Raw genomic sequence first — 27,676 nt, 5'->3', positions numbered from 1 at the left:
AATGTCTCCCCTTGGAATTCCTATGGTACTTGTGTGTGCTACACAATTTGTCTCTCATTGTTCCACACATTGTCTCTAAATACATCCTAATTGTTTCATAGAATGTCATTGCTGGAAGCTTAGAGATTATGGAGTCCAATTTGCTTGTTTTATAGACTCCTAACATGTTAACTTCCAGGCCACTGCCCTGGTAGTTTGGCCAGGGCGATTCATGATATCAGAAGTATCTGTTACCCACAGGTCAGAGAAATAGGGACATCTTGAACTTGACATTGAGACTTCTGAGAAGCAGGAAGTGGAGAATTAATTCATCTCGGGGCACCATGTGGAAGAGAGATAGTGGGTAGAGTCAGCAGGGCGCACCTGACCACCAAATGCCTACTCTCTCGTCTCCTTCTAGCACTCCCATGGGACAATATTGCAAGATAGTAGTCATCGGTTGAGCAGCAACCTTCTTCCTAAGAGTGTAGGTGTGCAGGGTAAGACTGTCACACCGCAGATGGGAGCTTTTGCCTCTGGCAGTACCTCCTTTCCTTCTTAGTTAGAGATAGAAGAGACAGAAAGAGAGCTGGTGAATCTGTCCCTCTTAGACTACTAACCAAAAAATGGCCAAATACTTACATTTTAAAAAAACCTTTCTAACCGTACCTATTTACATATCTGTCCATGCAGTTGATTTTATTTTTGAAGGTGGCAGCTACTAAAATCCTAGTTTATGTGATTGATACTGGATGGAAATTTCAGAAGTTTTGACCCTCAAAGAGATGGAAGCCATTCTTCTTTTTTTCAATGTGACCTGATGCAAGGAGGACAAGTCTAAAATGATTCTATTTGGGTGCCCATAACATAACTATCCTGTAGGTAATCATATTCCCTAAGCCAAACAGAGAAACTCTTTTGGCAAAGAAACCTATATAAGAAAAGTCTTGTTTAAGGTGAAGGCAGGGGAATTTGGGGGCAGTGCACCTGCTAGGCTGAATATTACTGTCAGCTTAGCTCTGATGTAAGAAAGATTTCTAGCACTAAATCCAGTTCTTCATCAGACCTTTCTAGTGAGGTTATAGCCACCTTATTATTACTCATGCCCTCTTTCCCTTGTTATGCATGAGGGCTCATGGCATTGTTACAATTGAATGCCTTCTATTTACCTTGAGAACATGTGTGGGGATTATTTTATCTCATTATATATCTCCTTATTCCTTAACCTTATTTTGCTAGAGACTTGACTAAAATGATAGCTTTCTAGGAGAAGTGGAAATCCCAACCCCGCCAGACTCAAGCAGAACCTCAGAGTCATTGGGTCGGGATAGAAACCAAGTCTTTTCAGATGTGATATTGGCCACTGAAAACCTCGAACATTACTTTTTTGTTAACCCGATGGACCAACCAATCAGTGCTCAGATTCAAATGATAGGGTAATGACAATGGCTCTAGGAGAAAATATTTTGGTTACAAGGCTAGAGAGATCCCTAGTGAAAGATACAGGATGGTCAGGTGGAACTAAGCAGCCTTTAAAGGCAGCCCCTAGTCAGCCCTGGGCCTCAACTGAGGTGTGCTGCAAGTTTGGCAGATGGAAAATGTGTATGGCAACATATGCGACGCTGCCCCAGGGCTGAGCCAATTTCTGCCTATTTATTGCCCAGTCCTTCTATGATCTCAATTGAAGAAGAGGTCTCCAAAAGGCATTATTGTCCAGTTCAGATGACTGGTTGCAAAGGGAGTTGCTCATCCTCTAAGAAGCTCCTGCTCTGAGCCATATTCACCTGCACTGACTTTACCTTAAACAGGGACATATAGTGGTCCCTGGGTCAAAGAAAGAATGAATGAAAAAGCATTAAGTGCTTAGCCACATGCAAAGCATCATGGTAAGTAAAAGTGGGTAATGCATACAGAAAAGTAATACAGTCTCTGCTCTCAAGGAGCTTGTGGGAAACAACACAGACAGGAAGTTTAAGCCACAAGTCATATGCAAAAACCTAGTGACCTCAGGGTTCAGTGTCAAAGTGGATGGTAAAGCATTTTTTAAAAATGTCATTTCCATGGATAAAACCACAACTTTTTCTGATGTTCAACTATGGTGCCAATGAGAAGAAATAGGCTGCTTTGTCTATTTGCTTTAGACAAGTGGATGAATACATGAATCAACAAAATTTACTAATACTAATGAATAGGATGTGACTTGTAATTTACTAAAGAAAAGCAATGTGTATCACATTAGCTGTTATCACAAATGACTATAAGGGCATCTTCGAGGCCAAAGGTGGGTACCAGTAAATCTACCCCTAAGCTGAATACCTTATGTATCTCCCTCGGGATATGATGGCAGGATTTATCTAAGGCACAGCAACAAGGCGGGAGCTGGAGGAGAAGTGGTATGTGTTTACCTTATAACAGTAGGGGATGAAGGATATCAGTAGAGTTTGAGAATTTCGGACTTCCCAGCAGCATCATGCTCCTAGCAGCAACCCCAGAATAGTTGGCATGATGTGTACATCAGGAGCCGAGGACAAACAAAACACATTGAGGAAAGGCAACTTCAAGACTCCCAAGAGCCCAGCAGAAAAGCTACCTTGTGTCTCATGAGAATACTCCAATGATAGGGAGAAAGACTTCCAGCAATCTAAGAGAGGACTGGTTCCTTAGAAGCAAGGACTTCAATAGAAAAGTATGGCACATACAGTCTCTGGAGCCATTTTCCCAACCTTCATTCATTCTAGCAGGTTGGGTCCTTGGAGGCCAACTGCTATATCTCCCCTGGTAAGCCAAGAGAGATATCATACCAATATCATATCTGAAAACACTTTGTTTCTATCCCAATCCAATGACGCTGAAGGTTCTGCTTGAGTCTGGCAAAGTTGGGATTTCCACTTTTCCCAGAAAGCTATCATTTTAGTCAAGTCTCTAACAAAATAGGGTTAAGGAATAAAGAGATATATAATGAGATAAAATAATCCCCACATGTACCCAAGGTAAATAGAAAGCACCTGGTAAGTCCAGAGTTCTAGGGGTGTTCCTGAGGGTTTTGGGTGGCTTTCTAATATGTTGCTCAGGAGTTCCCACCAATGTGCTTCCCTCCATGATTATCAATCAACATCAGTCAGCCAGACTTAAATAGCTTTTAGAAAGAGGTATTTACTAAGGTGGTATAGTAAGAACAGTTGGTACAAAATATCCCCCTTCACCCAAGTCTTTGACACCCTTTCCTACAAGTATATGCAGAGTCCTGGGGCAAGTGGGCTTAAGTGTGTAGAAATCATGTGTCAAAGAAGGAACTTGTAGCTCTTGATTGCTGGAAGGATTGAAAAGATGATCTTGAGGGATGTATACATTCAAGGGGAAGGAATAGGATGAAACAGTAAGAGGGATAGATGCTGTAAGTTCTTCTCTTCTATTTTTTTTTTATAGCTTTCAACATTGAGCTAGGGCCATCACAAATACTCACTGACTTAACAGCTGACTAGATTGGTACAATGACTAGATGATAAAGAAGAGAATGGAAAGTAGAGTGGCTAGACAAGGCAGTGTGATGTTATGGATAAAAGACTGGATTTGGAGTCAGAAGAGTTATGTTCAAAATCTGGCTTGTCTGCTTACTATATGTGGGACCTTGAACAAGTTGGCCTTAATCTCTTGAGGTTTCAGTTTCCTTACTTGGTAGAGGAGGGGGAGGTTGGACCAATTTGTTCCTGATTCTGAGGCTGGTCTTCTATCTACTATTCTTCTCTTGGTAAACTCCTTGAGAGCAAGGACTTTAGTAAATGAAAAGGAATGACTCACATGATTTCTAAGGTCTCTTCTAGCTTAAAAGTCAAGAAGAGAAAGCGGGAGATGCGTCTTTGCCTTCTCCTCCCCCAGCACCACCACCTTGACAAGTCCTAAGGTTTGTGAGGGGCTTTTTAAAAAACTGAGAAAAGTCCATCTTTGATACTGTGGGTTTTTTCCCCCAAGAAAAATATACAGAGAACAGGGAAAACAAAACAAAACAAGTTCTCCAGTCAATTCCTAAGTGAGTAATTAAAGGGGAGAGCATCCTGTTCAGATAAGAACTAGAAAACCTTTTTAGAGAAGGTGGGGTGAAGGGATGACACGATGTCCTTAAGTGTTCTGATTTTGATTATTTGGAACTTGGGGGAAAAAATGAGCGTTTGGAGAGAACGAAACTAAACTATGAAAGACAAGAAGTTTGTTCTTAGCTGGGGATTTGGGAGAACAGAAATTGCCCTCTTTTCTTTGAATTACTGTTTCTCCTATCAGAGTAAACTTTCACAATTTGTTACCCCTGATTAGAAGACTCTTTCTCCTACTTCCCATTTACTTATGCAAGTTATTCCTTTCCCTGGCTCTCCACTGAGCTCATATTTAGAGCCAGGGCTATGAAATTGGTTCTGGTACTGGCAAACTTGTAGTTTATTAATGCTGTCTTTGACACTTTTCTCTTTCCATTTTGAATTTTCCTATGAAAGAGGAAAGCACCTGGTAATTATACATTTCACCAACATGATTCAACTGCCTTCTCTCTCTTCCTCTATGGCCCCCTTTTCCCACCAGTTAAGTTCTTCCCAGAACAATCATTTTAAGGAAGGGTCCAAACCAACCATCCCTCATCCTCTGGACTTTGCCACCATGTTCTCTCTAGGGTACCTTCACCTGTCTTGCTTTCAGATGACTGAAGCTATCAGGAGATAGTGATTTTACTCATTTATCTTCCTCTCCAGCATGTGCAGAGAAAGCTATCTTTAGGCGTGAAGTGGGAGCCAGAAGAGGGAGTACTTTTTTTTTTCCTTTTCCTTTGAACACTTTTATATATTGTCTTACTCTCTTTGAGGGCAGAAACTGTCTTCTTTTGGCTTGCATTTTGTCTCTTCAGAGTTTAGCATAGTTTCTGGCACATAGCAAACTCTTGATAAATGCTTGTTGACTTATTGTCTTGTTAGAGATTTTCACATTTGCCTGATAGGGGAACTTAACATTTAAATGTGTGTGTGTGAGGATGTGTGCTGTTTTGTTTTGTCTCATGGGTCTATCTAGATGTGATTTGCAGGGAAGCTAGAAGAAATATCTCTACAGCCTCCTTCCCCCAATTTTTCCAAAGGAAACTTTTACCCCTGCCAGAAGAAGAAGCAGGAGGCTGGGGCAGAGGCCGGCTGCTGATCTGCTCAAAGAAAGGGGGTACCGGGCTAGAAGTATGCTCCCTTAGATATTGTTAGTTTTGGGGAAGTTTTTCATAGGTTCAAACTGTACTCCTGGTTGTCATCCCTTAATAGCAAAGGAATGTCCCAAGCAGTTTATCCAAGGCTTTACTCCCTTCCCATCAGATGCCATTTCCACAGTGAACACATAGCAAGTAGCAAATAAATGCATTTATCCGAATAGATGTTAAACAGAAATTAGAAAAAGTATACATAGAAGAATATATGTCAGATAATGGATAGATTAAATGAGCTCTCCAATTGGCAGTGATACAACTCAGCTCAACTAAGAGAGGGAGGCTCAGATCTCACCCAAGGAGAAATTCCCCAAAGTCTCTAGTGTAGGAAGCTGGAGATATGGGAATGTGAGAGATTTCCAGCTTCTCTACATGGTGATTTCTTTCCAAAGTCTTTCTCTCCCTTTAAGGACTTGAGGCAACAGAGTGACTCAGTGCACAGAGTGCTAGGATTGGAATCAGGAAAACCTGAGTTCAAATCCCGTCTCAGATACCCAGTATCATCCTGGGTAAATTGCTTAACCTCTGTTTGTCTCAGTTTCTTCAACTGTAAAATGGGGGTGATACCTTGCCAGGTCTTGTTGGGAGGATCAAATGAGACAATAATTGTGAAATGCTTGGCACAGTGCCTGGCATGTATTAAGTGCTACATAAATGTTAGCTATTATTATAATTTGTAAAGAGCTTTACAAAATGCAAAACTACATATATATGTATATTATAGTCAGTGAAGCTGCTTTTTTCCCTTTATGTCCAAGAGGACAGATGTATAATGCAGAGTTTCTGTTTCCTCTTCTAATTCTTCTTTTTCTTCCTTTTTTAATCTACTGTCTTATGCAGTATTTCAAAAGCCAGTTCACTACTGATAAAATCTGGCCTACTTTAACTTCGTTTGATTCATGTCTGTCTTTAATGGTGAGCAGGGGTTGTCGGTGGGAGGATCAGCATTTGGTTTTGGAATACAAGAACACAGAAAGGACCAAAGTTCTCGACTTGGTCCAAAAGTGTCAAGCTTCCTCTTGGCTGACAATGAAGCTAAATTAAGAAAAAATCTTATGTTTTGACTTATTAATTTTGGATGAATTTCCCAAAGGGCAGGACTAAACTGGATCTAGGATTTTCCTTCTCCTCAGGCTAAAACAAGTCAGAGCACCATTTTGCTGTCTGGGACCAGGCCAGCTATCAGTAGCCAGATTATTGTGGTGCCCTTTTTCATTCATCCACCTCTCTAGCATGAGGTCTCTTCAGATGTGAAGTAGAGAGCAGTGCCTGGGAAGCAGAAAGTGTCAGGTGGGAGTAGAAAAGGTGTGGCTGGTCCTACCTGGTACACCCACATTCCCAAAGTGGAAGCCAGATGAGGGAGTACTTTTTTCCTTTTGATTTTACTTTTAACCTCATACCCTGATCTACAAATATTATACAAAGACAAAAATAAAAGTCCCTGCCCTCAAGGGGCTTACATTCTATCAGAGAAAACAACATGTTCACATATGTAATTAATACGAACTAGATACAAAGTGAATACCAAGTAATTTAGAGGTTGGCAATAGAAGACTACGCCAATTATTGTTGAGTAAGAAAAATGATCTTAATTTCCTTAGCTCTCTGTCTCTCAGTTAATTAATAGCTAAAGGTTAAGCAGGCCTCTTACCCCAAGAGCAAGAAGACCCTGACATGAGGAGTTTTTGAATAGATTAGCAGTTCTCAAACTTTTTGGTCTCAGGACCCCTTTACATTCTTAAAAATTAGTGAGGCCCTCAAACAGCTGTTGTTTATGTGAGTTTTATCTATCAACATTTACCATATTAGAATTAAAACTGACATTTAAAAAATATCTAACTCATTATAAATGATAATAAACTCATGTAAGTCAACTATTTTTATTAAAATAATATTTTCCAAAACAAAAAAATTAACGAGAATAACCTTGTTTACATATTTTTTTGCAAATCTTTTTAATATCTGGCTTAAGAAAAGACATTTTGGATTCTCATAACTGCTACGGCATTCAGTATGTTATGACATGTCGTTCTGGTCGAAGTATATGATGAAAATCTGGCCTCACACAGATATGTAGATGGAAAAGAGAGGAATATTTTAAGAGGTAAATTAGTATTATTATAGTATTTATAGTATATCATAACATGTTATTATTAGTATTATCATAATCTTAGTATTATTATAAAATAGCTTTGACCAGTGAATCCCACTGAAAAGTTTCAGGGACTCCTAGAGATTGTTAGACCACACTTTGAGAACTGTAATAGATTTCCATGGGCAGGCTCCCTATCAACACATCACAGAATCCTAGTGTTGTGAGGGAGCTCCAAGGCCATCTGTTTCAATCCATACCCCTCTATGACATCCTCAAAAAGTGGTCATTCAGCCTCCTTTCCAAGTTTTCCAACCAAGAAAAAATGCATACATTTTGAAGCTATTTCCCATGTCCAAGCTAAACTCTTCCTGTAAGAATCTTCTACTCATTGGCCCCTCTGGGGCCAAGCAAAACAGCTTAATCTTTCTTTCTTGTAATAATTCTTTGAATCCTTGAAGGCAGCTATCATGTCTCCTCTAACCTTCTCTTTCTAGTCTAAACATCTAGTTCCTTCAACCTATCCTCCTATGGCATTGTCCCCAGTCCCCTCACGGTGCATACAGAATCGCTGTACTGTATATGCTCCAGCTGTCAATGTCTTTCATTAAATGTAACGGTCAGAACTAAAGACAGTTCAGTTTGACTGAAAAGTAACCCAGGATTAATTGTCAAAAACCTGGAAAACTGCTAATAAAGCATTCAGAGTTGAATTCACAGAAAGAAACCTGGACATTTCAATGGAAGTCTTACACAAAGATACATTGGGCACAATAAATAAGGTGTGGATAGAAAGAGAAAACAGGAAGCAGGAAAGGAGTTTGGCCATACCAACAGAATTCATAGGCTACTAGTTCCCATAGCTCCCATCAAGCAGGCTCTAGTAGCAGAAATAGTCTTGTATGATGCTAACAATCAGGCAGCCTACTCTGAACCGGGTACAAAGTCATCTGAGGTGTATGGGTGGGAGGCTAGCACTCTGCTGTGAGGGCTTGCTGAGCCCTTTTCAGGGCTTCTCATCCACCTTGATGTCTACCTAGCAGTCAACTCTCAACTTGTGGCTCTAAGAAGCTGTAGCATGTTCAGTGGCCACACCATTTTGGTAGATGGGCTAAACCAGGTCGAAGCTAACCAAGAGGCCTCAAACCTGTCTGTGAGTTAGGGGATGTCTACCCCAAGCAGGTGAAGACACCCCTGATGGAATGGTGGATGAGAGTAATTTTGTCCAATGTCATGAAGGCAGCTGAAGCAAGTGCTATAGAGCTTTAGAGCTTGGTCAGACATCAGATGCCAAGGTTATCCTCTGCATCCTAGGCCATCACCAGTCATCTTGACTTTTGTCTTGCCCCTGGACTTCAATGATTCTGTAAGAGAGGGTGAGGCTGATGACTTTGGGCAACTCTGCCTCACTTAAATCCAATTCATGCACCAGTCAAGATATCACGCCATGATGTCTTTGGTCTTCTTTGAAAACAAAGGACAAACAACAACAAAGTCACCACAGACTCAGGCCAAATGATATGAACTATGTCCGGGTTCCAGTGTGTCAGTGGCCCACAGACACAGGCACCTTGAGGGGAGCACATACACACTCTACCAAAGTTTTGGCAGACTTCCTACCAGAGTCAGCACACCAGATTACTAACATGAACAGAGGAGACTAGATTCTCAGGGAATCCCAGACCATCATTGTATATATCCTTTCTACCTCTTCCTCCTTTTCACATATTACCTCGAACCCACCATTTGTCCCCTCAGACAAGGAGCTCTAGCCTAAGGATGAAACCTACTGACTAGAATGTAAGTCTTCAGTTTGCTTTGGTCCAATGATTAAAAGGATCCACTGATTAACTTTCTCTTGCCCTGAGGACTTCTCCTTAAACTTGAAGGGTCTGTGTGTGTGTGTGTGTGTGTGTGTGTGTGTGTGTATGTGTGTGTTTGTGTAGAGGGGATGGGGATAGAGTGGGCACAGAGGTGAGGTCAGAGTTTGGGCATTTGGAGAGAAAGATCTGGGATAGACAAGTATCTGAGAAGCCACTGGGGCTCTGCTACTGCTGCTGTCTCTGCCAGCAGAGGCTAAGAGAGAGCCAGAGACCAAAACAGGAGGTCTGCCAGGGCAGAGCAATTATTGCTGATTTTCCATTCAAGCTAACTGATTCTAGATAGTGATTTTTGCCTGCCCCTCTTACCCTCTCCTTATGTGGGAAACCTGACGTTAAATCCAATGGCTCGACTATTAGAAATAAATAGCACATTTGCTAAATGCTTACTTGGTACTTACTAGGCACCGCGCTAGTCTGTAAAATTTGTTTTTGTTTCTGTTCAATTACTATTAATATATATATATATATTACATAAAAGTGTGGTTGACCATAGCAATTTCTCATTTGTTTGTGTTTCATTATTGGGAATGAGTAAAAGAGAGAGATGATGGTGGTTTGGAGTGAGAATGAGACCGGGAAAATAGACTGTTGGAATTGTTGGGATTTTTCTTGGCTCTGAGCTGGAGCAAAATGAAAGAAAATCTTGTTGCTTTGTATTCCATAACTCCTCAAAGCAGGAGAATGATTAAATGAAGTTGGACCTATAATCCCACAAAAAGCCTGGGGCTTGGTGTGAAGCTGGAGGAAGCTCCCTTGGAGGCAATGACCCTCAGGCAAAAATTTTCCCTCTATTGTTCTGTTTGGCGTTTGCTCTGTGTGAGCCTCCTCCGTGGGTCGGATCCAAGGACAGTGACTGGGGGGTTGGGGGGAGGGGGACCCTCACACCCAGCGAGAGAAGGGGAACAGTTAGAAAAGAGCCGATCTCTTTCAACCACTCTTCTTTCCTCTTCATCCAAACACTTCAATAGATACCAAACTTCTTCATCAACAAAATCGTAAACTTTGTAATTGTATACAGTATGACACATACCACCAGCAAGGGGTTACATTGCCTCTCCTGCTTAAATATCCTGCCTAAGCACAACTCCCTCATGGGTGGAAATGCTGCAAAAAGAGCCAGATCTGCTCCTTTCCTGCCTTCATGGCTGCTCCCCCAGCTTTGCCAGAACAAAGAATGAGCCATCTCCATTCCTGCTCAAGTTGGGGGCAAGTGGGACTCATTAGGTTGTGTGGGGGGGAGGGGAGATAATGTCTCGCCACCCTGAATGGCTGATGAAGTGCTGTAACTTCACCGTACTCTGGCATTCCTGCTCCATCTGTTGGCACTGACCAGGGTTCACCCTACTTCCCTTCAGAATTAATGAAGACAGCTGCACTGAGAATGAGGGAGGCTTAAGATCTTCCTAACTTGGAGTAGCAAGTAGGGGTTAAGAGAGTGAGGAAGGGAAAACAAAGAGCATCCCAAACTGTCTGTCTTACGTTCTGTCATCCTTACTCTCTCTCCAGGATAGTCATAAACTATATAAAGCACTGAGAGAAACTCAATTACCAAAGCCTGAAAAGCCACCTATGTTTTAACATATTCATTTTTAATTGAAACAAAGGTACTGTTTTCTTAGGAAGGATACCATCCAATTTTATCTTTTTTTTTTTTGAAGGGACACCCCAGGAATGGATGACAAATTAATGTGCTACTTATCCTCGCCAACTCTTCCAGCTGGCTTAATTCTCATCAGCCACTATAATTTATTAACAGTGAGGTGAGAAAAGACATGAATCAGCTTAATGTGATATAAGTAGGGCGTTGCCATGGAAACAAGATGCGGTCTGTTTTCTACTATTTATGTGTGGTTTATTTTCTCCAGAGCCATTGAGTTACTGCTTGAAACAACTGTAATTAGAAACATCTTTTTTCTCAATTCTTCTCCCCCCAGACCCCTCCCTGTCCCAAATATATGTTTGTGTGTCTGTAGAGCTACAGTTATATATTTATGAATGTCTCTATAGCAAAATGGGTAACTGCATAGTTCCCAAAGCACTGTGATTGTTCAAAGCTAAGATTTCTTTATTCTTACCATTGTGGGGGAGACGTATGATCCCCTCATAAACTCCTCTGGAGTATGTGTGTGTGTGTGTGTGTGTGTGTGTGTGTGTGTGTGTGTATGTGTGTGTGTGTGTTGAGGAGGGAGAAATCAAAGCATACAATGAAAATAAATTCAAGTATGAGTCTCTGAGGACATGGTGGTAGTGACCTGGGCTGTGGGATGGAATCTGACCTGACTGGTCTGATCTGATCTTGGGCATATTCCCTTATCCTTCATGTGGAAGCTGACCCCTGCATTGTAAGGAAGTGAGCTGAGTAGGCCTGGGGGTGATTTTTGATTCTGTGATGTTACTGAAAAAAGTCATTTGAAATAGTTATATTATGCTAGTCAGTCTACAAGCATTTTTAAAGTGATTACTATATGGCAGGCACTGTGCTAAGTTCTAAGATATGAGAAAAGGCTAAAAACAAACACCAAACCCCCAGCACACGCAAGTCCCTGCTCTCAAGGAGCTGAGCCCACTGGAAATGGGAAGACAATTTGAAAACAACTATGTCCAAACAAGATACATAGAGGATAAATTGGAGCTGATTACAGAAGGAAGGCCCTAACATCAAGCAGAATTAGGAAAGAAGCCAGAGAAGGCAGGGGCTACAGATAAGGAGGGAGAGAATTCCAGGTATGAGGCACAGCCAGAGAAAATGTATGGAGGTAGGAAATGGAGTGTGGTTTGCGGAACAGCAAGGAGCTCACTGCCACTGGATCACAGAGTATATAATGGGGGAGTATTGGAAGGTGTAAGAAGACTGGAAAGGTAGGAAGGTGCCAGGTTAGGACAGGTTTTCAAAGCTAAACAGGATTTTGTATTTGACCCTAGCGACAATAGGGAACCATTGGAGTTTATTGAAAAGGGAGGAGGTATGGTCAGATCTACATTAGGAATATCACTTTGACAACCATATAGAGGACGGACTGGAGTGGGGAGAGTGGGGCCCACCAAGCAGGCTATTGTGACAATTCAGGCATGAGGTCATGGGGGCCTTCAGACATGCACAGAGCAAACTGGAGCTTTATCTAGTTTACTCAATGCTCTGCAGTCACCAAAAATTAATAAGCAAACTATCGTCATTTGAAACATGTAGATAGCATAGACAAATGCATGCAAAGGGCATGGGATTCAGAGTCGGGAGGCTGCAGTTTGAATTCTAGTTCTGTTATTTACTACTTGTGGGCTCTTAGACAAGACACTTCATTTCTCATGGCCTTGTTGGTGAAACAAGAGAATTTGACTCTAAGTTGCCTTGGAATTCTAAATCCTGGGATTCTATGATTGTTGAATGATACATAGAATGTCTTTAATCCTCCTTTGCCAGGTGATGCAGACTGAAGCTGACCACTCATTGCCAGCTACTAAAGGTTTGAGATCATAATGGATATAGTCATCTCCAAAGCATAAGAAACAGCAGAGTCGGAAAAGGTGTGTACTGATAAATGTTAAGCAACCTCCGAGGAAAAAAAATGTACATGTGACACACATACATCATATACATGTGTCATTATAAAGACAGTTTGATCTGCATTATCAGCATTTTCTTTATTACTCTCTTACTTCATTTTCTTCATTACTCTAGACAAGCAACAAAACAATAAATCAAGCTGTGATTTGCATCATTTGCTAATTTCCAAGTTGTAAAAGCTTGTGCTGAAAATTTAACGATCAGCTTTCCTGAACTGCTTCCAGCACACCCCTCATTTGGGGTGGAGAAAAAATGAATAGTCGTGGATTATCTCCAAAGTCCCATCCATTCTATAAATGGGAACAGAGGCAGAGAAGAAATCAAATTTGAGTCATATCATTCCAGAGCTATACAGTACTAAGTAGGCCCCAGAAAAAATTGTAGGACACATAAAAATAGAGAGGGAAGATTACAATTCCTTTCCATTTTCTTTTCCCCACTAAAGTTAATTTGCTGGTTGACTGAGCAATAATGTTTTAACTGGTTATTGTAACCTTGCTCTTGAGCCTGACACTGATTGACAGCTCTGTCAGCCAGTGACAGGAGACACAGGAACACTGAAGGATATCTTTCCCAAGAAAAGGTCCAAGTCAGTAGTAGAGTATTCAGAAAAGCCCGGTGCTATTCTAGAAATATTGAACAGTAGGTGATAATGCCAAATTTTTAGACACAGTGGCACCATGTCTCCCTCTACCCAGGTCTTCACAGATTCACAGAATTTCAGGATTGGAAGGGACCATAGAGTGCATCTGGCTGAGAATATCGTCTATACTAGCATTCCTGAGAAGTGGTCACCTAGGCTGTTGTTAGCTAATATGATTGTTATAGCTATATGGAAATTATCAAGCAAAAATTTACTACCTTCATAGTTGTAATTACACTTGGAGTTGTTAAGTTCTAAGAGATCTGTCTCTATAGTTCCTAATTGTTAGAACGTTTTTCCTTATCAAGCCCAAATTTACCCCTCTGCAATTTCTACTCATTGCTCCAAGCACAACAGGCTAATCCCTTTTCCACAAGGCAATTTTTCAAATACTTAAAGATAGCTAACATGACCTGTCCCCTCTTCCATGAGCATACATGTAGTCATTTCTTTTCCTAGCTAACCTCCTTTCAAGTAATTCTCATAAAGCACGTATTTGAAGGTCCTTCATCATACTGATTTTCCTTCCCTGGACATTTTCCAAATTATCAATGTCCTTCTGATGATGTGGTTCCAGAATGGAACCCAATACTCCATATGTGGTCCAACCAGGACAGAGTATGGCAGAGCAGGTACCTCCCTAGTCCTGGACTGCCGTGCCTCTCCTAATAAAATCCAAGATCACATTAGCTTTCTTGGTTGCCATATAATTTCACATTATTGATTCATATTGAACTTGTTATCCCCTAAAACTCTAGCTCTTTTTCAGATGAATGGTTAACTAACTAGCAATGCTTCCTCCATTCATACTTTTGAAGTTGGCTTTTTGAGGCCAAGTTTGACTTTTTATATTTATCACTATTAAATTTCTTCTTATTAGATGCAGTCCAAAGTTCTAGACCTATGATCTTTTTGAATTCAGACTCCATCAGTTTATGTGTTACCTATCTTTCCTGGATTTGTATCATCTGAAAATCTGATGCACATCCTTATTGATAAAAAATTGATAAAAATTTTATCAATTGATAAAATTTTTGATAAAAAATTGATTAATAAAAAATATTAAATTAAGAAGACAAAAAAGACAGATATTTGGAACACTCTATACTGCAAACCTCCTCTCAAGTTGCCACTAAATGGATACTCTCTGTTTCTGACCAGTTTTAAGCCAACCATTTTTTTTTTTTGCCTTCTAGCCAAACATCTTTCCATCTTGTCCACCAGAAAAGCATGAGAGACTTTGTCCGGTGCATTGATAAAATCTAGGCAACATAAGTTGGATTGCCTTCATTTCCCAGTTAACCAACCTGTCATAAAAAGAATTATGGTTAGTTAGGAATGACGTCTTCTTAATGAAGCCACACTGGCTCTTTGTCATCAAAACTTTCTTTTCCAAATGTTTGCTAACCCTCCCTTTAATCATGTGTTTTAGAATTTTGCCAGGAATCAGCCAAATGCAGTGGTCCCCATCTTGCAGACCCCATTTTCTTCAGTATTACATGTATTCTCCAATCTGGTGGTACCTCCCTTGTTCTCTAAGATCTTTTAAAAAATTACTGCTAGTGGTTTAGCAATTACATCTCCCAGTCCTTTAAGTACTCTAGGATGAAGGTCATCTGGGCCAGGTGACTTGTAAGCACACTCCCATATGCTTACACATCATTGGCATTAACTCATTACTAGAAATTGTTGTTCTGTCCTTTTCAATTCAAAGAACATTCTCCTTCACAAAGAAAAGAAGCTGAATAAAAATCAAGTAGCTCTGGCTTTTCTCTGCCTTCGTTTATGACAGTCCCATCTGCCCCTAGTGGGGGCTCTGTGCCCCCTTTGCTCCTCTTTTCCTCCATAAAAACCTTATTCTTAGCTTTCTTTAATAGTTTCAATTCATTCTTCACTCTACTATTTGGATGCTACTCACAAAAAAATTGTAGGCTATTGTATTTGTCCTCTTTTACCTGTCCTTACTTCCATACTCTACTGTGCCTGGTCTGTGAGTTTCCTGCACATCTGCATTGGTCTCTTTAGACAGCCTTCCCTTTTCCTCATCAGAATTGTTCCTTTTAGGGTCTTCAGAACTTTACTTTAAAGAGCTTCTGACATGTTCCTGGCCTGACTTCTCCCACAGAATTTCAATTTCTGAGATCCTACTCATTGTCATAGGTGCTTAAATGCTTATGGATTTCTGGATAAAATAAATGTTAACTGTTAATGACAGAGCTACTTGCTGTGTGTAAGGTCCCCATAGGAGTCAGCTTCAGAGACCATGGAACTAAAGAGATAGGTCTCTGAGAACCTAACGATTCCAAGTGTAATTACAGCTATGAAGGTAGCAAATTTTTGCTTAAGTTGTCCTTGGGATCAGGGGCCCTGACTGTAGTCATACTTTTTTTCCAGGGGCATAAAGAGCCTTCCAAGGTCCTTGACTCAGCACTCAGTACCTTGTTGAACAATGTGGAATGACCTTAAGGATACTTTTGATACCCTTTTAGAGTCAAAATGTATAGCTGGAAGGGAAAATGAAGATGAGAGAAAAAATGTGTAGCTAGAAGGGAAAATGAAGATGAAGGGCCCTGGACTCAGGAGTACCTGAGTTCAAATCTGGCCTTGCATGCTTGACACTTACTAGCTGTGTGACCCTGGGCAAGTCACTTAACCCCGATTGCCTTGCAAAACAAAACAAAAAGAATATAGGCACTGGGCTACCTGTTAGAGGCTCTTGGAATAGTCCATGAAGGTGGTAATGAAGTCCTGTACATTAAGGAATAGAAAGGAAGGGACAGAGGAATAGAGAGGAATAAAAGGTAGAGAGATAGGAGCTGGATTTCAAGTCAGAAGACAAAGGTTCAAGTCTCCGCTTTGCTACTTATTGCCTGCTTGGCTGGCTGCTTTGAGAGACTAAGTCAGAATAAAATAGCTGTGTTGGAATAATTTTTAAAGGACTTGGCCCTGGCCATCTTGGATGAAAACCCAAGTATTCAACTAGATGTCCTCAGATATCTCTTCTAGCTCTTAGATTTTTGTGATTCTGTGAAATAGACTTTGTTAACTGCCCCAAAGAAATCAAAGAAAGAGGAAAAGAAGTAATATATACAAAAGCGCCCCTATGTACAAAAATATTAATAGTAGCCCTTTTGTTATGGGAAAGAACTGGAAACTAAGGGGGTACCCATCAGTGGAGGAATATCTGAACAAATTATCATACATGAATGTAATGGAATATTATTGTACCATAAGAAATGACAAAAGGGATGCTTTTAGAGAAACTAGGAAAGACTTGTATAAACTGATACAGAATGAAATGAACAGGACCAGGAGAACAGTTTATATAATGATAACATTGAAAGGAGAACAATTTAGAAAGACTTGAGAACTCTGATCAATGCAAAAACCAATCACAATTCCAGAGGACCAATGAGAAAGCATGTTACCACTTCCTGGCAGCAAGATGACAGACTCAAGTTGCAGAATGAGTGATATATTTTTGGACCCAGACAATGTGAGAATTTATTTTGCTTAACTATGTATATTTGTTACAAGGGTTTTCTTTTTCTCTTTCTTTTTTCTACTAGTATGAGGAGTAGGAAGGGAAAAGGGGCTAGATAAAACAGTGTCAAAAAAAAAAAGAAAAAAGTAAAAGAGGGTCATTGGATCATTTATTGAAGAGCACAGAAAGAAGGCCAAAAGAAAGTACAGATAAGCAGGATAGTTTTGAAAGTTTTATGTTGAATTCGTTATATACCTAAGAAGAAAAGCAACATGTATATAACAAACAGATTTGTGCTTTCATGTATAATCCTTTTTAAAATTTTCTACCGTGTGTATGGAAATGATAATTTTATTTAGCATTGCTTAAGTTCAGGATATAGAAAAGAAAAAGATAAGAGAGAAAAGAAAAGAGGTCTTCTAACTGATCTGCTTGTACTTATCTGGCAATGTGTGCACATTGAGTTCCATCTTTCATTAGAGCCAAATTTGCATCCTGTCTTCCACCAATCTTTTAGCTCACAAACTGGTTAGCCTACCACAGGTAACGGGGTATTGAGAATGCATTCTCTCTTTCAATTATAGGACCAGTCACTCTTCAACTTTTATCTCCTAGCCAACCTATTTTTAAAAATTTAAACATTTTATTGATCTTCTGTTTTTGTATGTGTGTATGTGTGTGTTGTCACTTTTTAAGGGCTTTTTACCCTACCTCCATCCACCAATAGAACCATACCTAGTAATAACTAAGTATAGTCAACCAAAAACAAAATAACATATTAGCTAGTCTGAAAATGTATACTTCATTCAACACATATAGTCCTTCATCTCTCTGCCAAGAGATAGGAGGCATGTTTTACCATTAGTCCTCTGAAGTCATAATCGGTCACTACATTAATGATAGTTATAAAATCTCTCAATGTTCTTTTCCTTTATACTACTGTAAACCTATCTTTTTCTAACCCTCACAAAAGAACCACCTGACCCCCAGGTATTGTAGGTCCCAACTATGATTAATTTGGGGCCTCTGTAAAGTTTAAGGACTGCGTTCTTGCCGAGCAAAATTGAGCATTCCAGAGATCTCATGTCACTTCAGTACTAGTTGTACCAGTGGTTGTATACCATCCTGGTCTGGTTAAATGACTCAGGACACCAATCCCCTGTGGGTCTGAGTGCAGAAACACTGTGACATACGCAGCCTAAATAGAAATCTCATTTCTCTGTAGTCCTGGGAATCTGTCAGCTAGTAGAGCATAACCTGATCATCACATAGGACTTGGGGAAGATTTCCTCTTGTTCGACTGGAAACAAGACTTAGAAAAGTTGTATGATGCATCTAGCCAAAGCCTTCCAGCTAGCTCTCATACCAGAGCTCCCTTTCCAGTACTAGGACTATCAGGATGTGTTTGGCTTGGTCAAGGCAGAAAGGCTTCAATAAATCATTTGACTATACAATTAATCTGCTTCTGTGAACCCTAGTCCTGACCAGTTGGATCTATTTGCTGCTTAGGCCAGATATGGTATCCCTATGAGACCTCTTGTAAAAGAACCAGAAAATGGGATTCATTGGAACTTTCACCTCCCTCTACTGAGCTTTGTTACTGCTATATACTTTGTTTCTATGTATAATATCTGCTATGATAATGGAACCCCATCACCATCTAGGACCATCATCCCCTATCCTTGATGCCTGACCTGTTGGTCTAGTTGGTAAGGGTCATGAAATTCTCCATATTGAACCTACTGGGGGTCCCACAACCGGGTCCAGATATGAATGTAAAGGCAGCCTTATAGACCTTTATGCCCATTATGAATACTGGGTTAACCTGGCTGAGTTGTGGAATAGTCTCAGTTGTTTTTTTTTTTTAAGATGTTTAATATCCAATGTATCAGAATGTAATGATTTATCTTACTGATGCACTCCTTATTTTCAGGCCATGACAAACTAAGTCTGGTCTGATGACTGAATAATTGGAATAGAATGAGACATTCATAGACATTGGCATACTGGTAAATGTTTAATAACCAGCTCTCTAAAAAAAAAGTGTGCACAGAACACGCTTTCACCTTTAATCTGAATTATTATCATTTTCTCAGTCACCTTCTTGAGCCTAGAGAATCAACAAAACAATAAATCAATCCCCTGATTTGTAGTATTTGCTAATTTCCAAGGTGTAAATGTTCACAGTGAAAATTCAATAATCGGCTCTCACAAGGCAGTTCAAGCTGGTTCCAGCACAGCCCTGCAGAGACCATCTATCAGCTAACAAAAAGAAGTTTTTCAGTTATAGTATTGAAAGGATACTCATTAATTACATAGAACTGGTTCAGCTAAACGCAGCCCCTTTATTTCCATAGAGAACCTGGTATGTTCTGTCATAAAGAAGACTCGCAAGGCAATGGCATATCAGTTAAGTCTGAAAGGCGCTGGTCGTTTGAGGGCTGGCTTTTTTATGCCCTCCCTAATCCAGAAACCACATCAGTGGTGTAAGCCTTAGCTTCCTGGATCAGCTAAGTCTCAGGGATAGATTCCTTGACTTTTGGGAAAAACTAGCTGAGCTATGTGTCTGGGCCTTAGGAGAAACTAACCCAGGCTAGTGGAAGATGCTCCTCTACTCTCAGGATCCTGCCCAGGGCACTGAATTGGCCTAGGCCAGGGGTGGGAAACCCGCAGCCTGCTTCGAGTCTGCAGATTCCCCACCCCTGAAGCCATATTTCAGCATCTGTGACATAAACCAGCTATTGGCCAAATTGGAGAAATGCCCATTTGACAAGGAGGAGGAGGTCCTGAGGCATGCAAGTAACAAAATAAGTAATGCCGAATGGGTCCACACCAGGTGGCGTCTGTAATGTCGTTGGTAACCCCTGGCTCCATGAAGTACCAGAACTTGGTGCAGAGCTACTACAATTTCATCCCCAGATTCTTCACCTGGAATGAACTTCACAGAAATATGATGGTGCATCCCAAGGCTTTCCAGGAGATGCCAGAGATGAAGGATGTCTTCACTGACTTGGCAAAAACACTTGACTTCAGTCCCTGTATTGATATATTCTGATATGAAGCAAGAGCTCATTATGGTGCCATGCATCCAGTGTTGTACTGAGGGCTATCTTCTCAATGACTACACTACCCTCCTCCAGTCCCTGACTCTGTGCTTTCTTCTCCTACAAGTTAATCAATAAGAAAAAGACCTATGCTTTTTTAAGAAGGGTTTCTTATATGTATATTCAAAAACAAAGTCAGGAACCACTGATATATTGTTCACTTTTTTTGTGAAGGTTTATCTTTCCTCCCCACTAAACTATAAGGAGCACTGTTTTATCCTTCTGTATCTGTAACCCAAGCCTGAATATAAAGGAGAGTTCAGTAAATACGTTTGTGGCTGATTATACTGGAGATTGGCTTCTGCTGATGGCACAGGAGCTGCTATCTTAATTTCATCAGGAAATCATCTCCAAATCACACATACCATATGATGGATTACTTCTGGGAAGATTTACCAGTCAATGTCAGGAGCTTTACCAATAGTCCTGGGCCTAGAGAGGTGCTAATTAGCTTTGTGGTCTATTTAAGGAAATGCACAGCAATGATAAATGGGTGGGGTAATTGGAAAGTAGCCTTATTTCTTTGCATTTGTGGAGTGAAAGATGGAGCAAAGGTACAAAAGAATTAGAAGGAGTTTCCTGGCAGAAAAATTGGAAGGCATCTCTCTGTGCTGGAGAATCACAGAATCTCAGTGTTTGTAATGACCTCATAGCACCTCTGGCCCAATCCGTATGTGACCAAGAACCTCTGAGGAAATCCCCAACAAGCAGTCATCCAGTGTCTACTTGAAAATCTCTGGGGAAGGGGAGATAGCTGTTGGATCCAGAGGCAGCCCATTCCATTAGACAAATTTAATCACTAAGAGATTTATCCCTACATCAAACCTAAATCTGACTCTCTGAAATTTCTACCTCTTGTTCTGCCTCTGATGTTTTGCAAAAATAACCCCCAAAACTTACTTGCTCTTCTACAAATACTTGAGGACACTATCACCTTTCTCCTAAACCTTTCTATCACTAAAAATGCCCATTTCCTTCAACTGACCCTCGAATGGCATAGTTTCTGCTCTGCTTACTATTGTGGTCATGTTCCAATCATATCTGATAAGCATTTATTAAGTGCCCACTGTATGTACTGCTCCATGCTAGGAATTGGGGATATAATGACAAAACCAAACTGGTAATTGACCTCAAAGGAGCTTAACATTCCCTGGGGGAACATAATCAATCAATCAACAAATACTTATTAAGTGCCAGACATTGTATTAAGTGATGGGGATACAAAAAGCGGCAAAACTCAATCCCTGCCTTCAAGGAGCTTATAATCTAAGGAGAGAGACAATATGCAAACAAATATGTACAAAGCAAACTATATACTGGAAAAAATGGGAAACAATTAAGAGAGGGAGGGCACTGAAATTAAGAGGGATTAGGGGAGTCTTCCTGTAAGAGGGTAGGATTTAAGTTGGGACTTAAAAGAAGCCTGGGAGGACAATAGTTGGCGCTGAGGAGGGAGAGCATTCCAGGCAAGGGGGACACAGCCAGAGAGAATGCCCAGAACCAAGAGATGTAGGGTCTTGTTCATGGAGCAGCCAGGAGGACAGCATGTTATTATATCCCTCACTGTGGACACTGTGGATCACTTAAATGCAGCTGAGGACAGTATTAGCTTTTTTCATTGATCAAGTGGTACCATTGACTAATTTTGAGCTTGAGGTACATTTATTAAACTTCCAGATGTTTGTCACAGGAACTGTTCTCTAGTGTTGCCTCCAACATCTTGTCTTTGTGGAACTAAAAAAAGAGAGGAAAAAAAAACCCAACCAAAAAGCCAAGGATAGAACTTCACCTTTATCCTTATTAAATTTCACTATTGTTCTAATCTGTAGAAATCTCTTTGGATCCTGTCTTTGTCATCCAGTGTGTGAACTGTTCCTTGCTGCTTTGTGTCACCTATAAAAAGCTAACAAATTTGGGCAAAACAAACACACTCTGATAATCTGAATTCTTAGAGGCTCAGCAAACTGCTGCTTGCTTGAACCTTTTTACACTGTCCATACCTCATTCCCTTATATTCTGTTCCCATTAGAGGTCTTGAGCTCGGAGAGCTGGCTAATTTCACACACAGAGTGGGATTTATGTTTACTTCTGTCACCAAAATAGACACTGACCTTGCTTCTTAGTTTTGGGTCCACCTTGCTTACAGGTCTTCAACCCTTGCCTGCTATTGCCCCTCATGCATTCAACAAGCATTTATTAGAGACCTAATTAATGTGTTCCAGACACATTCAAGTGCATATGGTGTACTTTGGCTTCCTTGTTTTAGGTCTGAGGAGACTGAACTTTGATCATAAGAATGCAATTACTCGGCCTTATTTTTGTTGCTCCAGGCAAATCTAGAGGCCAGGGGTTCTTGGGCATGAATTTTTAAAATCTAGGCAATCAAAAACATTTAATGAATTACATTTGGGCCAGGCTTTCATATCAGAGTTTGTAATGTTCATTTCTTGAATTAAGTCCAATGTCCACCAAGGTACTTGCCACTTTGTCTCTGTTATGAAAAGATAATGCTTCTTATTCCTTAATGGACAAAGGATGTTTAAGACAATCTCTACAATACACTTGCTCACTCATGCAAATGTGCTTCCAGTCTATATTTACATACTGAAAGACTAGGGTGGAAAATCTAGCAAAGCGCTCAGCGCAGCTAGTCAGTTCTTCCTCAGGCACTTGGTATTAGGTGACAGTGGGTGTTCCATGCCCCCACCACTCTCCCCAATTGGGGTGGAGGCTTCCTCTCTGCAAAGCTATTGCCTTAGAACCAACTGCTACATATGGAAGCTGCATATGCCCTGTATCATGAACCATCTAAGAAAACAACAATTCCTCAGCCGTCTGTAAACCCTGAGCAGGCAGGGCTGCCTAGTTCTGCCAGGAAAGCTCATGTTTCTATAGTGGTAAATCACCTTATTTGTGAAGTGGGGGCTACTCTCATCCCTGCTGAACAGATGGGGAACTGAGGTGGGTCCCACAGCTATTAAGTGCTTGAGGTAGCATTTGAACATGAGAATCTCGGATTCCAAATCCTACTCCATTCCCAGCACCTAGACCTCCTCTAAGCCATGGCTGGACCTGGGATAGAGGGCTAGAAACCCTATTTCCTCTTTATGCCTGGGTTTGAGGATTCTCCTGGGAATTCGTACTGATTGGAGTCTGAAGCCACTCAGGCAGCTAGGTGGCACAGCGAATAGAGCACTGGGCCTAGAGAGTCAGGAAGACTCGAATACTTCTCAGCTGTGTATTCCTGGGCAAGTCATCTACCCTTTGTTTGCCTCAATTTCCTCATCTGTAAAATGGGGATAATAATAGTACCTACCTCCCAGAACTGTTGTGAGGATCAAATGAGATAATATTTGTAAAGCACTTGGCACAATGCCTGACACATAGTAGGTGCTATATAATTGTTAGGTATTATTATTATTATTATTATTATTATTATTATTATTATTATTATTACTCTGCTCTGGGTCATGGAGAGCTACTGTTCACCATTCCTCTCTGAGAATATACAGCCTTCAACCTTCTTTCTCAAGGTAGGACAGAAGCTGACCCTTAGGCCCCAACTCCAGTAACTACAGCTCCCTTACCTTGCCAGCAATGTACCCATGGAGGACACAGCCCCAGCCCTGGCCTTTCCCTGGCCCTGAGTTTAAAGGCCTCTAACCCTGGAACCTAGGCCACATGTGAAAGCTGTGCACCACTCTGTGGTGGAGCATGGAAATGTCAGAGAAAAACAATATATCATCTACTGAGCTGACAGACTTAAGGACATTGCCCAAGACAAGGCCCTCACAGGAGGCTCTAACAGAAGATGGGGGCTTGTTCCACAAACAGGTGAATTTCTGGGTGCATCATCTTCCTCTTTCCTGAGAGACCAACAGAGACTGAGATATACATAAGTCATAATAAAGTATTTGCTCCTTGACAAACCTCCAAGATTTAATCTGGGTCCACAGGAGTTCAGAGTGGTTTTCCTGCACAAGTGACTTTTTCTGGACTAACCAGGGCAATGGAGAAAGTTTGATTAGTGATTCCTTGGAAAATATTTGTTAATCCCCAACCTGAGGAATCTCAGAATTAGAAGAGACCTCAGTTCAAGCCATATGTGAACAAGGATCGAACTTTTCTGCAGCGTCCCCCACCATCGCCATCCAGTTTGTTCTTGAAGAAAGTCAATGAAGGGGAGTCTACTACTTCTTGAGAAGCTCATTCTACCTTGGATAGGAGCTGTTAGGAAATTTTTCCTTAAACTAAGTTTACAGTGGATGGAGTGCTAGGTCTGGAGTCAGGAAGACCTGAGTTCAAATCTGACCTCAGACCCTGGGTAAGTCACTTAACTGCTATCTGCCTCAGTTTACTCAACTGTAAAATGGTTCTTGCCCTCCAAGAATTTACAGTCTACCTGGAGTGATGAAACATACCTATGTCAAACCAGAGAACATTTATGGTGACATGAATATAAGATAATATAGTATAAGTCTGTATATACATCTATTATGTGCATATATGTGTGTGTGTGTCTCCTTAATAAAAGAATTTGTTCTGTGAAGTTTGGATTTAGTCAAAGGGCTGCACTTGAGGACCTAGAGGGCCACATGTGACCTCGAGGCTGCAGCTTCCTCACCTGTGATGTATGTGTATGTATGTATGTATGTATGTATGTATGCACTAAAGGGACTTGGAGTACAGGATTAATGAGGCCTGGGGGTTATTCAAGGAAGATTTATTAACAATGTAACTCCAGGCAAGTCTTTTAATTTCTCTGTGCCTCAGTTCTTTATTACCCAAAACCCAGAGATGAGTTTTGAGACAGGAAGGAAAATACCTGATGGGGACTTCTATATGTGTCGTTGTACAGAAGGTTGTAACAAAGTCTGGCATCTGAGAAGAAAGTCAGAGAAGCAGAAGCAGTGGGGAGCAGGGTCCACAGTCCATCCTCAGGATTTAAGCAAGTCACATGTAGATTGTAGATTCTAAGGCAAGTTGGGTTTTCCCTCTCTCACAACTTAAGGGTTATTCAGCTCTAACCATGCTTAGGAATCCACGTGGTGTTTTGAAATTCAAAGATGTTACTGAGAGTTAAGAACTTAAAAAGACTCTTGTAACCAATCTCCCACCTCTAAAATTGTTATTTTCGTTGATAACAATGCCAATAATAATATTAAAACAATCACAGGAGTAGTGCTTGAGGTTTAACAAAGGGTTTTTCTTCTCCCTGCTTAGGTCTCTTTCTCCCTCCATTTCCCAGTTCAGAGAGACTTTTACAAGCAAAAACTGGGAGGAGACCATTCTCAGCTTAGCCAACTGGAAGAATTGGCAGAGATAACATCAGGAACATGGGCAGAGTTGTACTGTACATGTTAAACAGCTGTGTTTATGTTTCCCCAGCTCACTCAATGAATGTCACTAGAGTCTCAACCAAAGGACTCCTGGGAAAGCTGCCTTCCACATTTTTCTCTTCAGGTTTTATTGATTGATTTATGTTTAAATGCAAGTTAGAATGCTGATGACTGCTGCTGAATTGCTTATCTGTGCTAATGGAAGGAGAGCAGTGGGGAATCTCACTTTATTTTTAGCTCTCAACCTCCCACCCTCAATGAGATCTTCATATCAGTGGCCCTCAAGTGATATTGCTGGCCCATTAGTTGGGTTCAGTTCTCCCTTCCAATCTCCCTAGAAGATATTCAAGACTTTTTTTCTAGAACCTTTGACATTAAGCACCCAGCCAGTGTCTTCTAGCTGAGGATTCAAGCAGGAAGACGTGGAGGAATTCCAATCCAATCCAACCCAAGAAGTATATATGAAGTGCCTACTATGTGAAAGGCATTGTGCCAGGGACTGGGGGCACAAAGACAAAAGGAAAGACCATCCTTGCCTTCGTGGAGTTTGCAAGAGCTAAGTTCGAATCCTGCCTTAGACATTTACCATCTATGTGACCTTCTCAGCCTCAGTCGCCTCTTCTATATAATGGAGGTAATAATAGTACCTACCCCATAGAATTAGGAATTAATGAAGATAATATATATGAGGCCCTTTGCAAACCTTAAAGTGCTATCTAAATGTTAGTTAATGTTAATGGATTTTATACTGAGCACTCTTTCCTACGACAGGCAATGTGGTAGAATAATAACAGCTTTGCCCAGGTGACAGGGTTTAGGTGACTTGGAAGGATGAGATTAGTTGGGGCTGAGTGGTATTGGCCAAGCATGAAATTAGCAAACACCTGGGCCTGAGGACTTTGACCAATTGTTTCCACATACATTATCTAACATACTTTCTCATCTTTCAGTCCCAAACTTGGAAATCTGAAAACCCAAACCTCCCTTTTCCTAGATCCTTCTTCCATTTGGTCATGAATCTCTGGGCTTGAGTCTGCAACAGACTTCGGCTCTTGGCACATTCCAGCTTTCAGGTCAGGCTTAACCATTTCCCTTCCTTCCCCATTCTCAGATGGCAGAGGGGTCAGCCCACATCAAGAACCCTTCCAAACCACATGACCTACCTAATCCTCCTTCAGATCTTCCCAGAGACCAGGTTCTAGAGCTGAGGTTCTTAGATTTCAGAGGGTCCATGAACTTGTATAGGAAAAAAATGGCGTTTTTATTTTTACTAACCTCTAGCTGAAATTTAGCTTTTCCTTCATTTATGAATGGAGGCAACAAATCACAATAGCATTGGGCTATACCAGGCTACCAAAGGGGTCTGTCATAGGCTAAGAAACTCTGCTATAAAGGACAGCATAATCTTGTTGCACTCCCAGCAAACCCCTCATTGCTGATTGCCATGAAACTGAATGCCCACACCAGCACTCTTCAGAGGCAGCTTTCTGCGACAGCTAGGCACCTAGCTACCTGTACAGTGAATAAAATGCTGAATTTGCAATCAGGAAGTCCTGAATTCAAATTCTGCCTCAGACACTTATTTACCTGTGTTATAAGCCACTTCTTTCCGCCTCCATTTCCTCATTTGTAAAATGAGAAGAATAATAGCATTAGTTGGGGGAACATGGAGTTTACCTTAGATGTCACAAGATCTCCTATATTTCTAGTCCTGGGGATTGGGCACAGCCTGGTATTTCTTGGAAAATGGGCAGCTAGGCTCTGCTTTCTTTGCCTCTTGCCAACATAATTACAGGAAAAGCAGATAAGGTAAAGGGGAAGAGGACAGTATCTAGGCTGTGCCAGGTCAACCTAGTGGCAAGGTTTGTAAGGCTGGCTATTCAGGACTGTCCACATACATGCATAAGAATTTTGGTGGCCCGGTCTCAGACAAGAGGACAGCTGGTGTATTTGGTCCTGGGGAATATGGTCCTGAGCAAGGAGAAACCTCCAGTGCTGATGCTACTATATTTAACCCCTTAACACACCTGATGATGAATATATTCAGAAGGCTGACACCTTCTCATAGGTATGATTTCCTACTGGGGATAGCAGATGAAGAACGATCTCTAAGAGAGTCCTTAGAGACAGAGTCTATAAGACCAGGTGGGATATCAACTACAATTCCTTCATCTATGGGCATTTACTCTTTGTTTTACCAGTCTTCAACATGCACACCCTGCCCTGGTCTGACTCCAGGCCCAACCCCAGTAAGGGTGAATTTCTCGGAAAGGAAATCTCACCCATAGGGGTCATCTCCAGTACTTGGTGTGGAGGAAAGGATACAGACTAGAGAAAAGGATATGGATCTGGGATCAGGCTCA

Source organism: Phascolarctos cinereus, unplaced genomic scaffold (genome assembly GCF_003287225.1).
Source record: "Phascolarctos cinereus isolate Bilbo 61053 unplaced genomic scaffold, phaCin_HiC Scaffold_2;HRSCAF=192, whole genome shotgun sequence".
In the NCBI taxonomy this organism is placed as follows: Eukaryota; Metazoa; Chordata; class Mammalia; order Diprotodontia; family Phascolarctidae; genus Phascolarctos; species Phascolarctos cinereus.
Note: the sequence above shows the minus strand (reverse complement) of the source record.